Raw genomic sequence first — 16,127 nt, 5'->3', positions numbered from 1 at the left:
ACTTGTACCCGAAGATACTGCCATATCGGGTCAATGCATAGGGCGACGGAAGCAAGCTTCGAAATCGGCCCCCGTTCTCAAAAATCCATTTAATATATGGTCCCCAGATAGGGGACGTATCAGATATTAAACTGATAAGAACAGATACTACACTTGATCTTAGCCAAAAGGCCGAGAAGCGATAACCGTGAAAGGGGCGGGCCCAACAAGGTCCCCTTCATGGGCACTATCACTGCTTGCTGTCAGGGAGGCTGCCAGACAATTTTCCATGCACACTCTGGCTGGGGGGCAGTCAACCACCAGTACACACAGCAGAACCTAAACCCATACCATTATTGCTAAGCAGCAAGACAGGGGCCCATTGCACTCCCACGGGGCCTTTTAAATGCAATCCATAACCCGGATTTGCCAGGAACCCTTCTTACTCCTCCTACTTGCATGTGACACTGGGCTTAGGATCTGCATAGGAAACACACACACAAGCACACACCTACCTTTGTTGCCTGCAGATGCCTCCTTGGCTGTCCCCAAACGGTATCAAACCAACACCCACGGGAAGCTGTAAGCATAGAGGACATGCCTGCACCCCATTGGACTTACCTGTGTGGGTTAAATCCGGGTTATTTGACAACCTATGGCGGTGATGGTTCTGCTCAGGCAGAGCAGTGCTGATGCTCCTCATAAAGCTGTCGCTGCTGTGAAGGTTCTAGGTGACATCACAAATCCCTTTGGTTACATACACAACAAAGCTGGGTTGTTGTTGTTTACACTCTGCAAGGCCTGTGGAAGTGAGTGACATCATAGCACTGTAGTTCTGAGGGTTCAAGATGGATGCAACAATCTCCTGTTGCTTCTATGAAGGCCGTAATAGACGACATCACCAAACAGCTCCATAGTCACATACACAGCAAAGGAGAGATGTTGTTTACACCTAGTGATGTCAGTGGTATTGAGTGACATCACAGCACAGTGCTAAGGCTCCTGGGCCTGGACACAGCAGCGGCTGCAATATCTCAACGGAGAATACGTTTATATCTATGTGTGTGTGTGCGCATATATATATATATATATATATATATATATATATAGTATATATATATTTCTCCGCCGAAATCACTTTTAAACCCATTTCCACCTTTTTTTCCCTTCTCTTCCTCTTACTTTTTTTTTCACGTTTTTTTACGTTTTTCTCCTTTTCGCCTCTTTTCTGGGCGTATTATTCTTCTTTTTCTTCTTTTTTTTCGTCTAATGCATACCCCATCAGTGCAGCAATGCTTATTCAATACCGCCAGCAGATGGAGACACTGGGGGATAATTTTCTAAGGATTTATACTGATTTTTGTCTGAATTTGTCGCACAGAAAGTTGCAGGCCAAATATGTGTGACATTTCTGCGACTTTAGCTTCTAGAGCATTTTTACAACATTATACATAGGTGCTGAATACATAAAAAGCGACTGTTCAGCGACAGACAAGTCGCATCGGCTGAAAGTAGGCCAGAATGTCAGTCCATGTTGGAGCAGGTTTAGATACAGTCTAAAGCATAGATCTCAAAGTCTGTGCACAGAATTTAGCAAGGGCCTCGCACCTTCTGATGCATCAGGTAGGTGCACAATAGCATAGCCTAACCCTCTGTACTTTGGTCTATATTGATGCGGGACATAGACAGCCAGCTGATGACCAATCCATTAGTGCAATGGATGGCTGGAAGCATTTGTCTTTGCCTTTGCAATACCACAGAAGCAATGCATGGTCAATGTACAGCAATGACACACCTGTGTGAACAGCCAGGAGACCCCCCCCCCCCCCCCCCCATGTTATGTTACATAGTTACATAGTTAGTACGGTCGAAAAAAGACATATGTCCATCACGTTCAACCAGGGAATTAAGGGGTAGGGGTGTGGCGCGATATTGGGGAAGGGATGAGATTTTATATTTCTTCATAAGCATTAATCTTATTTTGTCAATTAGGAACATTCAGCACCCACCCGCTATCAAGGCAGCTGCCTATCATGTCATGCCCTACCTGCACAGGTGTGCTGGCTACTCAAATGATCCAATTAAGGAGGCCATTTAGTCAGCAGCAGCAGAAGTCCTGTGCCTGGACGCTCCAACAGGGGCCAGACACAAGCAGAAGCAGCAGAAGCAGCAGCAGCACCACCTTTTGTTTTTTGGCTGCAGCAGCAGCAAGGCCCACAGGGCTGGCTAGCTGGCTAGCCAGCAAGCAGGTAGCAATGAAAGTAGGAATCTTTCTTTTTAACCCTGTAAGGGGGTGGTGCACTGTACCCGAAGATACTGCCATATCGGGTCAATGCATAGGGCGACGGAAGCAAGCTTCGAAATCGGCCCCCGTTCTCAAAAATCCATTTAATATATGGTCCCCAGATAGGGGACGTATCAGATATTAAACTGATAAGAACAGATACTACACTTGATCTTAGCCAAAAGGCCGAGAAGCGATAACCGTGAAAGGGGCGGGCCCAACAAGGTCCCCTTCATGGGCACTATCACTGCTTGCTGTCAGGGAGGCTGCCAGACAATTTTCCATGCACACTCTGGGCTGGGGGGCAGTCAACCACCAGTACACACAGCAGAACCTAAACCCATACCATTATTGCTAAGCAGCAAGACAGGGGCCCATTGCACTCCCACGGGGCCTTTTTAAATGCAATCCATAACCCGGATTTGCCAGGAACCCTTCTTACTCCTCCTACTTGCATGTGACACTGGGCTTAGGATCTGCATAGGAAACACACACACAAGCACACACCTACCTTTGTTGCCTGCAGATGCCTCCTTGGCTGTCCCCAAACGGTATCAAACCAACACCCACGGGAAGCTGTAAGCATAGAGGACATGCCTGCACCCCATTGGACTTACCTGTGTGGGTTAAATCCGGGTTATTTGACAACCTATGGCGGTGATGGTTCTGCTCAGGCAGAGCAGTGCTGATGCTCCTCATAAAGCTGTCGCTGCTGTGAAGGTTCTAGGTGACATCACAAATCCCTTTGGTTACATACACAACAAAGCTGGGTTGTTGTTGTTTACACTCTGCAAGGCCTGTGGAAGTGAGTGACATCATAGCACTGTAGTTCTGAGGGTTCAAGATGGATGCAACAATCTCCTGTTGCTTCTATGAAGGCCGCAATAGACGACATCACCAAACAGCTCCATAGTCACATACACAGCAAAGGAGAGATGTTGTTTACACCTAGTGATGTCAGTGGTATTGAGTGACATCACAGCACAGTGCTAAGGCTCCTGGGCCTGGACACAGCAGCGGCTGCAATATCTCAACGGAGAATACGTTTATATCTATGTGTGTGTGTGCGCATATATATATATATATATATATATATATATATATATATATATATTTCTCCGCCGAAATCACTTTTAAACCCATTTCCACCTTTTTTTCCCTTCTCTTCCTCTTACTTTTTTTTCACGTTTTTTTACGTTTTTCTCCTTTTCGCCTCTTTTCTGGGCGTATTATTCTTCTTTTTCTTCTTTTTTTTCGTCTAATGCATACCCCATCAGTGCAGCAATGCTTATTCAATACCGCCAGCAGATGGAGACACTGGGGGATAATTTTCTAAGGATTTATACTGATTTTTCCTGTCTGAATTTGTCGCACAGAAAGTTGCAGGCCAAATATGTGTGACATTTCTGCGACTTTAGCTTCTAGAGCATTTTTACAACATTATACATAGGTGCTGAATACATAAAAAGCGACTGTTCAGCGACAGACAAGTCGCATCGGCTGAAAGTAGGCCAGAATGTCAGTCCATGTTGGAGCAGGTTTAGATACAGTCTAAAGCATAGATCTCAAAGTCTGTGCACAGAATTTAGCAAGGGCCTCGCACCTTCTGATGCATCAGGTAGGTGCACAATAGCATAGCCTAACCCTCTGTACTTTGGTCTATATTGATGCGGGACATAGACAGCCAGCTGATGACCAATCCATTAGTGCAATGGATGGCTGGAAGCATTTGTCTTTGCCTTTGCAATACCACAGAAGCAATGCATGGTCAATGTACAGCAATGACACACCTGTGTGAACAGCCAGGAGACCCCCCCCCCCCCCCCCCCATGTTATGTTACATAGTTACATAGTTAGTACGGTCGAAAAAAGACATATGTCCATCACGTTCAACCAGGGAATTAAGGGGTAGGGGTGTGGCGCGATATTGGGGAAGGGATGAGATTTTATATTTCTTCATAAGCATTAATCTTATTTTGTCAATTAGGAACATTCAGCACCCACCCGCTATCAAGGCAGCTGCCTATCATGTCATGCCCTACCTGCACAGGTGTGCTGGCTACTCAAATGATCCAATTAAGGAGGCCATTTAGTCAGCAGCAGCAGAAGTCCTGTGCCTGGACGCTCCAACAGGGGCCAGACACAAGCAGAAGCAGCAGAAGCAGCAGCAGCACCACCTTTTGTTTTTTGGCTGCAGCAGCAGCAAGGCCCACAGGGCTGGCTAGCTGGCTAGCCAGCAAGCAGGTAGCAATGAAAGTAGGAATCTTTCTTTTTAACCCTGTAAGGGGGTGGTGCACTGTACCCGAAGATACTGCCATATCGGGTCAATGCATAGGGCGACGGAAGCAAGCTTCGAAATCGGCCCCCGTTCTCAAAAATCCATTTAATATATGGTCCCCAGATAGGGGACGTATCAGATATTAAACTGATAAGAACAGATACTACACTTGATCTTAGCCAAAAGGCCGAGAAGCGATAACCGTGAAAGGGGCGGGCCCAACAAGGTCCCCTTCATGGGCACTATCACTGCTTGCTGTCAGGGAGGCTGCCAGACAATTTTCCATGCACACTCTGGGCTGGGGGGCAGTCAACCACCAGTACACACAGCAGAACCTAAACCCATACCATTATTGCTAAGCAGCAAGACAGGGGCCCATTGCACTCCCACGGGGCCTTTTTAAATGCAATCCATAACCCGGATTTGCCAGGAACCCTTCTTACTCCTCCTACTTGCATGTGACACTGGGCTTAGGATCTGCATAGGAAACACACACACAAGCACACACCTACCTTTGTTGCCTGCAGATGCCTCCTTGGCTGTCCCCAAACGGTATCAAACCAACACCCACGGGAAGCTGTAAGCATAGAGGACATGCCTGCACCCCATTGGACTTACCTGTGTGGGTTAAATCCGGGTTATTTGACAACCTATGGCGGTGATGGTTCTGCTCAGGCAGAGCAGTGCTGATGCTCCTCATAAAGCTGTCGCTGCTGTGAAGGTTCTAGGTGACATCACAAATCCCTTTGGTTACATACACAACAAAGCTGGGTTGTTGTTGTTTACACTCTGCAAGGCCTGTGGAAGTGAGTGACATCATAGCACTGTAGTTCTGAGGGTTCAAGATGGATGCAACAATCTCCTGTTGCTTCTATGAAGGCCGTAATAGACGACATCACCAAACAGCTCCATAGTCACATACACAGCAAAGGAGAGATGTTGTTTACACCTAGTGATGTCAGTGGTATTGAGTGACATCACAGCACAGTGCTAAGGCTCCTGGGCCTGGACACAGCAGCGGCTGCAATATCTCAACGGAGAATACGTTTATATCTATGTGTGTGTGTGCGCATATATATATATATATATATATATATATATATATATATATATATATTTCTCCGCCGAAATCACTTTTAAACCCATTTCCACCTTTTTTTCCCTTCTCTTCCTCTTACTTTTTTTTCACGTTTTTTTACGTTTTTCTCCTTTTCGCCTCTTTTCTGGGCGTATTATTCTTCTTTTTCTTCTTTTTTTTCGTCTAATGCATACCCCATCAGTGCAGCAATGCTTATTCAATACCGCCAGCAGATGGAGACACTGGGGGATAATTTTCTAAGGATTTATACTGATTTTTCCTGTCTGAATTTGTCGCACAGAAAGTTGCAGGCCAAATATGTGTGACATTTCTGCGACTTTAGCTTCTAGAGCATTTTTACAACATTATACATAGGTGCTGAATACATAAAAAGCGACTGTTCAGCGACAGACAAGTCGCATCGGCTGAAAGTAGGCCAGAATGTCAGTCCATGTTGGAGCAGGTTTAGATACAGTCTAAAGCATAGATCTCAAAGTCTGTGCACAGAATTTAGCAAGGGCCTCGCACCTTCTGATGCATCAGGTAGGTGCACAATAGCATAGCCTAACCCTCTGTACTTTGGTCTATATTGATGCGGGACATAGACAGCCAGCTGATGACCAATCCATTAGTGCAATGGATGGCTGGAAGCATTTGTCTTTGCCTTTGCAATACCACAGAAGCAATGCATGGTCAATGTACAGCAATGACACACCTGTGTGAACAGCCAGGAGACCCCCCCCCCCATGTTATGTTACATAGTTACATAGTTAGTACGGTCGAAAAAAGACATATGTCCATCACGTTCAACCAGGGAATTAAGGGGTAGGGGTGTGGCGCGATATTGGGGAAGGGATGAGATTTTATATTTCTTCATAAGCATTAATCTTATTTTGTCAATTAGGAACATTCAGCACCCACCCGCTATCAAGGCAGCTGCCTATCATGTCATGCCCTACCTGCACAGGTGTGCTGGCTACTCAAATGATCCAATTAAGGAGGCCATTTAGTCAGCAGCAGCAGAAGTCCTGTGCCTGGACGCTCCAACAGGGGCCAGACACAAGCAGAAGCAGCAGAAGCAGCAGCAGCACCACCTTTTGTTTTTTGGCTGCAGCAGCAGCAAGGCCCACAGGGCTGGCTAGCTGGCTAGCCAGCAAGCAGGTAGCAATGAAAGTACGAATCTTTCTTTTTAACCCTGTAAGGGGGTGGTGCACTGTACCCGAAGATACTGCCATATCGGGTCAATGCATAGGGCGACGGAAGCAAGCTTCGAAATCGGCCCCCGTTCTCAAAAATCCATTTAATATATGGTCCCCAGATAGGGGACGTATCAGATATTAAACTGATAAGAACAGATACTACACTTGATCTTAGCCAAAAGGCCGAGAAGCGATAACCGTGAAAGGGGCGGGCCCAACAAGGTCCCCTTCATGGGCACTATCACTGCTTGCTGTCAGGGAGGCTGCCAGACAATTTTCCATGCACACTCTGGGCTGGGGGGCAGTCAACCACCAGTACACACAGCAGAACCTAAACCCATACCATTATTGCTAAGCAGCAAGACAGGGGCCCATTGCACTCCCACGGGGCCTTTTTAAATGCAATCCATAACCCGGATTTGCCAGGAACCCTTCTTACTCCTCCTACTTGCATGTGACACTGGGCTTAGGATCTGCATAGGAAACACACACACAAGCACACACCTACCTTTGTTGCCTGCAGATGCCTCCTTGGCTGTCCCCAAACGGTATCAAACCAACACCCACGGGAAGCTGTAAGCATAGAGGACATGCCTGCACCCCATTGGACTTACCTGTGTGGGTTAAATCCGGGTTATTTGACAACCTATGGCGGTGATGGTTCTGCTCAGGCAGAGCAGTGCTGATGCTCCTCATAAAGCTGTCGCTGCTGTGAAGGTTCTAGGTGACATCACAAATCCCTTTGGTTACATACACAACAAAGCTGGGTTGTTGTTGTTTACACTCTGCAAGGCCTGTGGAAGTGAGTGACATCATAGCACTGTAGTTCTGAGGGTTCAAGATGGATGCAACAATCTCCTGTTGCTTCTATGAAGGCCGTAATAGACGACATCACCAAACAGCTCCATAGTCACATACACAGCAAAGGAGAGATGTTGTTTACACCTAGTGATGTCAGTGGTATTGAGTGACATCACAGCACAGTGCTAAGGCTCCTGGGCCTGGACACAGCAGCGGCTGCAATATCTCAACGGAGAATACGTTTATATCTATGTGTGTGTGTGCGCATATATATATATATATATATATATATATATATATATATATATATATATATATATTTCTCCGCCGAAATCACTTTTAAACCCATTTCCACCTTTTTTTCCCTTCTCTTCCTCTTACTTTTTTTTCACGTTTTTTTACGTTTTTCTCCTTTTCGCCTCTTTTCTGGGCGTATTATTCTTCTTTTTCTTCTTTTTTTTCGTCTAATGCATACCCCATCAGTGCAGCAATGCTTATTCAATACCGCCAGCAGATGGAGACACTGGGGGATAATTTTCTAAGGATTTATACTGATTTTTCCTGTCTGAATTTGTCGCACAGAAAGTTGCAGGCCAAATATGTGTGACATTTCTGCGACTTTAGCTTCTAGAGCATTTTTACAACATTATACATAGGTGCTGAATACATAAAAAGCGACTGTTCAGCGACAGACAAGTCGCATCGGCTGAAAGTAGGCCAGAATGTCAGTCCATGTTGGAGCAGGTTTAGATACAGTCTAAAGCATAGATCTCAAAGTCTGTGCACAGAATTTAGCAAGGGCCTCGCACCTTCTGATGCATCAGGTAGGTGCACAATAGCATAGCCTAACCCTCTGTACTTTGGTCTATATTGATGCGGGACATAGACAGCCAGCTGATGACCAATCCATTAGTGCAATGGATGGCTGGAAGCATTTGTCTTTGCCTTTGCAATACCACAGAAGCAATGCATGGTCAATGTACAGCAATGACACACCTGTGTGAACAGCCAGGAGACCCCCCCCCCCATGTTATGTTACATAGTTACATAGTTAGTACGGTCGAAAAAAGACATATGTCCATCACGTTCAACCAGGGAATTAAGGGGTAGGGGTGTGGCGCGATATTGGGGAAGGGATGAGATTTTATATTTCTTCATAAGCATTAATCTTATTTTGTCAATTAGGAACATTCAGCACCCACCCGCTATCAAGGCAGCTGCCTATCATGTCATGCCCTACCTGCACAGGTGTGCTGGCTACTCAAATGATCCAATTAAGGAGGCCATTTAGTCAGCAGCAGCAGAAGTCCTGTGCCTGGACGCTCCAACAGGGGCCAGACACAAGCAGAAGCAGCAGAAGCAGCAGCAGCACCACCTTTTGTTTTTTGGCTGCAGCAGCAGCAAGGCCCACAGGGCTGGCTAGCTGGCTAGCCAGCAAGCAGGTAGCAATGAAAGTAGGAATCTTTCTTTTTAACCCTGTAAGGGGGTGGTGCACTGTACCCGAAGATACTGCCATATCGGGTCAATGCATAGGGCGACGGAAGCAAGCTTCGAAATCGGCCCCCGTTCTCAAAAATCCATTTAATATATGGTCCCCAGATAGGGGACGTATCAGATATTAAACTGATAAGAACAGATACTACACTTGATCTTAGCCAAAAGGCCGAGAAGCGATAACCGTGAAAGGGGCGGGCCCAACAAGGTCCCCTTCATGGGCACTATCACTGCTTGCTGTCAGGGAGGCTGCCAGACAATTTTCCATGCACACTCTGGGCTGGGGGGCAGTCAACCACCAGTACACACAGCAGAACCTAAACCCATACCATTATTGCTAAGCAGCAAGACAGGGGCCCATTGCACTCCCACGGGGCCTTTTTAAATGCAATCCATAACCCGGATTTGCCAGGAACCCTTCTTACTCCTCCTACTTGCATGTGACACTGGGCTTAGGATCTGCATAGGAAACACACACACAAGCACACACCTACCTTTGTTGCCTGCAGATGCCTCCTTGGCTGTCCCCAAACGGTATCAAACCAACACCCACGGGAAGCTGTAAGCATAGAGGACATGCCTGCACCCCATTGGACTTACCTGTGTGGGTTAAATCCGGGTTATTTGACAACCTATGGCGGTGATGGTTCTGCTCAGGCAGAGCAGTGCTGATGCTCCTCATAAAGCTGTCGCTGCTGTGAAGGTTCTAGGTGACATCAAAAATCCCTATGGTTACATACACAACAAAGCTGGGTTGTTGTTGTTTACACTCTGCAAGGCCTGTGGAAGTGAGTGACATCATAGCACTGTAGTTCTGAGGGTTCAAGATGGATGCAACAATCTCCTGTTGCTTCTATGAAGGCCGTAATAGACGACATCACCAAACAGCTCCATAGTCACATACACAGCAAAGGAGAGATGTTGTTTACACCTAGTGATGTCAGTGGTATTGAGTGACATCACAGCACAGTGCTAAGGCTCCTGGGCCTGGACACAGCAGCGGCTGCAATATCTCAACGGAGAATACGTTTATATCTATGTGTGTGTGTGCGCATATATATATATATATATATATATATATATATATATATATATATTTCTCCGCCGAAATCACTTTTAAACCCATTTCCACCTTTTTTTCCCTTCTCTTCCTCTTACTTTTTTTTCACGTTTTTTTACGTTTTTCTCCTTTTCGCCTCTTTTCTGGGCGTATTATTCTTCTTTTTCTTCTTTTTTTTCGTCTAATGCATACCCCATCAGTGCAGCAATGCTTATTCAATACCGCCAGCAGATGGAGACACTGGGGGATAATTTTCTAAGGATTTATACTGATTTTTCCTGTCTGAATTTGTCGCACAGAAAGTTGCAGGCCAAATATGTGTGACATTTCTGCGACTTTAGCTTCTAGAGCATTTTTACAACATTATACATAGGTGCTGAATACATAAAAAGCGACTGTTCAGCGACAGACAAGTCGCATCGGCTGAAAGTAGGCCAGAATGTCAGTCCATGTTGGAGCAGGTTTAGATACAGTCTAAAGCATAGATCTCAAAGTCTGTGCACAGAATTTAGCAAGGGCCTCGCACCTTCTGATGCATCAGGTAGGTGCACAATAGCATAGCCTAACCCTCTGTACTTTGGTCTATATTGATGCGGGACATAGACAGCCAGCTGATGACCAATCCATTAGTGCAATGGATGGCTGGAAGCATTTGTCTTTGCCTTTGCAATACCACAGAAGCAATGCATGGTCAATGTACAGCAATGACACACCTGTGTGAACAGCCAGGAGACCCCCCCCCCCCCCCCCATGTTATGTTACATAGTTACATAGTTAGTACGGTCGAAAAAAGACATATGTCCATCACGTTCAACCAGGGAATTAAGGGGTAGGGGTGTGGCGCGATATTGGGGAAGGGATGAGATTTTATATTTCTTCATAAGCATTAATCTTATTTTGTCAATTAGGAACATTCAGCACCCACCCGCTATCAAGGCAGCTGCCTATCATGTCATGCCCTACCTGCACAGGTGTGCTGGCTACTCAAATGATCCAATTAAGGAGGCCATTTAGTCAGCAGCAGCAGAAGTCCTGTGCCTGGACGCTCCAACAGGGGCCAGACACAAGCAGAAGCAGCAGAAGCAGCAGCAGCACCACCTTTTGTTTTTTGGCTGCAGCAGCAGCAAGGCCCACAGGGCTGGCTAGCTGGCTAGCCAGCAAGCAGGTAGCAATGAAAGTAGGAATCTTTCTTTTTAACCCTGTAAGGGGGTGGTGCACTGTACCCGAAGATACTGCCATATCGGGTCAATGCATAGGGCGACGGAAGCAAGCTTCGAAATCGGCCCCCGTTCTCAAAAATCCATTTAATATATGGTCCCCAGATAGGGGACGTATCAGATATTAAACTGATAAGAACAGATACTACACTTGATCTTAGCCAAAAGGCCGAGAAGCGATAACCGTGAAAGGGGCGGGCCCAACAAGGTCCCCTTCATGGGCACTATCACTGCTTGCTGTCAGGGAGGCTGCCAGACAATTTTCCATGCACACTCTGGGCTGGGGGGCAGTCAACCACCAGTACACACAGCAGAACCTAAACCCATACCATTATTGCTAAGCAGCAAGACAGGGGCCCATTGCACTCCCACGGGGCCTTTTTAAATGCAATCCATAACCCGGATTTGCCAGGAACCCTTCTTACTCCTCCTACTTGCATGTGACACTGGGCTTAGGATCTGCATAGGAAACACACACACAAGCACACACCTACCTTTGTTGCCTGCAGATGCCTCCTTGGCTGTCCCCAAACGGTATCAAACCAACACCCACGGGAAGCTGTAAGCATAGAGGACATGCCTGCACCCCATTGGACTTACCTGTGTGGGTTAAATCCGGGTTATTTGACAACCTATGGCGGTGATGGTTCTGCTCAGGCAGAGCAGTGCTGATGCTCCTCATAAAGCTGTCGCTGCTGTGAAGGTTCTAGGTGACATCACAAATCCCTTTGGTTACATACACAACAAAGCTGGGTTGTTGTTGTTTACACTCTGCAAGGCCTGTGGAAGTGAGTGACATCATAGCACTGTAGTTCTGAGGGTTCAAGATGGATGCAACAATCTCCTGTTGCTTCTATGAAGGCCGTAATAGACGACATCACCAAACAGCTCCATAGTCACATACACAGCAAAGGAGAGATGTTGTTTACACCTAGTGATGTCAGTGGTATTGAGTGACATCACAGCACAGTGCTAAGGCTCCTGGGCCTGGACACAGCAGCGGCTGCAATATCTCAACGGAGAATACGTTTATATCTATGTGTGTGTGTGCGCATATATATATATATATATATATATATATATATATATATATTTCTCCGCCGAAATCACTTTTAAACCCATTTCCACCTTTTTTTCCCTTCTCTTCCTCTTACTTTTTTTTCACGTTTTTTTACGTTTTTCTCCTTTTCGCCTCTTTTCTGGGCGTATTATTCTTCTTTTTCTTCTTTTTTTTCGTCTAATGCATACCCCATCAGTGCAGCAATGCTTATTCAATACCGCCAGCAGATGGAGACACTGGGGGATAATTTTCTAAGGATTTATACTGATTTTTCCTGTCTGAATTTGTCGCACAGAAAGTTGCAGGCCAAATATGTGTGACATTTCTGCGACTTTAGCTTCTAGAGCATTTTTACAACATTATACATAGGTGCTGAATACATAAAAAGCGACTGTTCAGCGACAGACAAGTCGCATCGGCTGAAAGTAGGCCAGAATGTCAGTCCATGTTGGAGCAGGTTTAGATACAGTCTAAAGCATAGATCTATCTCAAAGTCTGTGCACAGAATTTAGCAAGGGCCTCGCACCTTCTGATGCATCAGGTAGGTGCACAATAGCATAGCCTAACCCTCTGTACTTTGGTCTATATTGATGCGGGACATAGACAGCCAGCTGATGACCAATCCATTAGTGCAATGGATGGCTGGAAGCATTTGTCTTTGCCTTTGCAATACCACAGAAGCAATGCATGGTCAATGTACAGCAATGACACACCTGTGTGAACAGCCAGGAGACCCCCCCCCCCCCCCCATGTTATGTTACATAGTTACATAGTTAGTACGGTCGAAAAAAGACATATGTCCATCACGTTCAACCAGGGAATTAAGGGGTAGGGGTGTGGCGCGATATTGGGGAAGGGATGAGATTTTATATTTCTTCATAAGCATTAGTCAATTAGGAACATTCAGCACCCACCCGCTATCAAGGCAGCTGCCTATCATGTCATGCCCTACCTGCACAGGTGTGCTGGCTACTCAAATGATCCAATTAAGGAGGCCATTTAGTCAGCAGCAGCAGAAGTCCTGTGCCTGGACGCTCCAACAGGGGCCAGACACAAGCAGAAGCAGAAGCAGCAGAAGCAGCAGCAGCACCACCTTTTGTTTTTTGGCTGCAGCAGCAGCAAGGCCCACAGGGCTGGCTAGCTGGCTAGCCAGCAAGCAGGTAGCAATGAAAGTAGGAATCTTTCTTTTTAACCCTGTAAGGGGGTGGTGCACTGTACCCGAAGATACTGCCATATCGGGTCAATGCATAGGGCGACGGAAGCAAGCTTCGAAATCGGCCCCCGTTCTCAAAAATCCATTTAATATATGGTCCCCAGATAGGGGACGTATCAGATATTAAACTGATAAGAACAGATACTACACTTGATCTTAGCCAAAAGGCCGAGAAGCGATAACCGTGAAAGGGGCGGGCCCAACAAGGTCCCCTTCATGGGCACTATCACTGCTTGCTGTCAGGGAGGCTGCCAGACAATTTTCCATGCACACTCTGGGCTGGGGGGCAGTCAACCACCAGTACACACAGCAGAACCTAAACCCATACCATTATTGCTAAGCAGCAAGACAGGGGCCCATTGCACTCCCACGGGGCCTTTTTAAATGCAATCCATAACCCGGATTTGCCAGGAACCCTTCTTACTCCTCCTACTTGCATGTGACACTGGGCTTAGGATCTGCATAGGAAACACACACACAAGCACACACCTACCTTTGTTGCCTGCAGATGCCTCCTTGGCTGTCCCCAAACGGTATCAAACCAACACCCACGGGAAGCTGTAAGCATAGAGGACATGCCTGCACCCCATTGGACTTACCTGTGTGGGTTAAATCCGGGTTATTTGACAACCTATGGCGGTGATGGTTCTGCTCAGGCAGAGCAGTGCTGATGCTCCTCATAAAGCTGTCGCTGCTGTGAAGGTTCTAGGTGACATCACAAATCCCTTTGGTTACATACACAACAAAGCTGGGTTGTTGTTGTTTACACTCTGCAAGGCCTGTGGAAGTGAGTGACATCATAGCACTGTAGTTCTGAGGGTTCAAGATGGATGCAACAATCTCCTGTTGCTTCTATGAAGGCCGTAATAGACGACATCACCAAACAGCTCCATAGTCACATACACAGCAAAGGAGAGATGTTGTTTACACCTAGTGATGTCAGTGGTATTGAGTGACATCACAGCACAGTGCTAAGGCTCCTGGGCCTGGACACAGCAGCGGCTGCAATATCTCAACGGAGAATACGTTTATATCTATGTGTGTGTGTGCGCATATATATATATATATATATATATATATATATATATATATATATTTCTCCGCCGAAATCACTTTTAAACCCATTTCCACCTTTTTTTCCCTTCTCTTCCTCTTACTTTTTTTTCACGTTTTTTTACGTTTTTCTCCTTTTCGCCTCTTTTCTGGGCGTATTATTCTTCTTTTTCTTCTTTTTTTTCGTCTAATGCATACCCCATCAGTGCAGCAATGCTTATTCAATACCGCCAGCAGATGGAGACACTGGGGGATAATTTTCTAAGGATTTATACTGATTTTTCCTGTCTGAATTTGTCGCACAGAAAGTTGCAGGCCAAATATGTGTGACATTTCTGCGACTTTAGCTTCTAGAGCATTTTTACAACATTATACATAGGTGCTGAATACATAAAAAGCGACTGTTCAGCGACAGACAAGTCGCATCGGCTGAAAGTAGGCCAGAATGTCAGTCCATGTTGGAGCAGGTTTAGATACAGTCTAAAGCATAGATCTCAAAGTCTGTGCACAGAATTTAGCAAGGGCCTCGCACCTTCTGATGCATCAGGTAGGTGCACAATAGCATAGCCTAACCCTCTGTACTTTGGTCTATATTGATGCGGGACATAGACAGCCAGCTGATGACCAATCCATTAGTGCAATGGATGGCTGGAAGCATTTGTCTTTGCCTTTGCAATACCACAGAAGCAATGCATGGTCAATGTACAGCAATGACACACCTGTGTGAACAGCCAGGAGACCCCCCCCCCCCCCCCCCATGTTATGTTACATAGTTACATAGTTAGTACGGTCGAAAAAAGACATATGTCCATCACGTTCAACCAGGGAATTAAGGGGTAGGGGTGTGGCGCGATATTGGGGAAGGGATGAGATTTTATATTTCTTCATAAGCATTAATCTTATTTTGTCAATTAGGAACATTCAGCACCCACCCGCTATCAAGGCAGCTGCCTATCATGTCATGCCCTACCTGCACAGGTGTGCTGGCTACTCAAATGATCCAATTAAGGAGGCCATTTAGTCAGCAGCAGCAGAAGTCCTGTGCCTGGACGCTCCAACAGGGGCCAGACACAAGCAGAAGCAGAAGCAGCAGAAGCAGCAGCAGCACCACCTTTTGTTTTTTGGCTGCAGCAGCAGCAAGGCCCACAGGGCTGGCTAGCTGGCTAGCCAGCAAGCAGGTAGCAATGAAAGTAGGAATCTTTCTTTTTAACCCTGTAAGGGGGTGGTGCACTGTACCCGAAGATACTGCCATATCGGGTCAATGCATAGGGCGACGGAAGCAAGCTTCGAAATCGGCCCCCGTTCTCAAAAATCCATTTAATATATGGTCCCCAGATAGGGGACGTATCAGATATTAAACTGATAAGAACAGATACTACACTTGATCTTAGCCAAAAGGCCGAGAAGCGAT

General features: G+C 46.2%; 8 non-coding genes across 8 annotated transcripts; all 8 read right to left on the bottom strand.

Moving 5' to 3' along the window:
• On the bottom strand, nt 1–183 carry LOC130307622 (U2 spliceosomal RNA; the record flags this gene model as incomplete). Its single annotated transcript, XR_008856791.1, has 1 exon — nt 1–183. It is a non-coding gene; the product is annotated as a U2 spliceosomal RNA (small nuclear RNA).
• A 2,087-nt stretch (nt 184–2,270) lies between these two features.
• LOC130307616 (U2 spliceosomal RNA) lies at nt 2,271–2,461 on the bottom strand. The gene has a single exon (XR_008856785.1). It is a non-coding gene; the product is annotated as a U2 spliceosomal RNA (small nuclear RNA).
• A 2,088-nt stretch (nt 2,462–4,549) lies between these two features.
• Nucleotides 4,550–4,740, bottom strand: LOC130307615 (U2 spliceosomal RNA). Its single transcript, XR_008856784.1, has one exon. It is a non-coding gene; the product is annotated as a U2 spliceosomal RNA (small nuclear RNA).
• A 2,082-nt stretch (nt 4,741–6,822) lies between these two features.
• LOC130307614 (U2 spliceosomal RNA) lies at nt 6,823–7,013 on the bottom strand. The gene has a single exon (XR_008856783.1). It is a non-coding gene; the product is annotated as a U2 spliceosomal RNA (small nuclear RNA).
• A 2,090-nt stretch (nt 7,014–9,103) lies between these two features.
• LOC130307613 (U2 spliceosomal RNA) lies at nt 9,104–9,294 on the bottom strand. Its single transcript, XR_008856782.1, has one exon. It is a non-coding gene; the product is annotated as a U2 spliceosomal RNA (small nuclear RNA).
• A 2,086-nt stretch (nt 9,295–11,380) lies between these two features.
• On the bottom strand, nt 11,381–11,571 carry LOC130307612 (U2 spliceosomal RNA). Its single transcript, XR_008856781.1, has one exon. It is a non-coding gene; the product is annotated as a U2 spliceosomal RNA (small nuclear RNA).
• A 2,081-nt stretch (nt 11,572–13,652) lies between these two features.
• LOC130307611 (U2 spliceosomal RNA) lies at nt 13,653–13,843 on the bottom strand. The gene has a single exon (XR_008856780.1). It is a non-coding gene; the product is annotated as a U2 spliceosomal RNA (small nuclear RNA).
• A 2,093-nt stretch (nt 13,844–15,936) lies between these two features.
• Nucleotides 15,937–16,127, bottom strand: LOC130307609 (U2 spliceosomal RNA). Its single transcript, XR_008856778.1, has one exon. It is a non-coding gene; the product is annotated as a U2 spliceosomal RNA (small nuclear RNA).

Source organism: Hyla sarda, unplaced genomic scaffold (assembly GCF_029499605.1).
Source record: "Hyla sarda isolate aHylSar1 unplaced genomic scaffold, aHylSar1.hap1 scaffold_1437, whole genome shotgun sequence".
Taxonomy (NCBI): Eukaryota; Metazoa; Chordata; class Amphibia; order Anura; family Hylidae; genus Hyla; species Hyla sarda.
The sequence above is the reverse complement of the archived record's forward strand: the minus strand, read 5'-3'. Positions and strand labels throughout refer to the sequence as shown.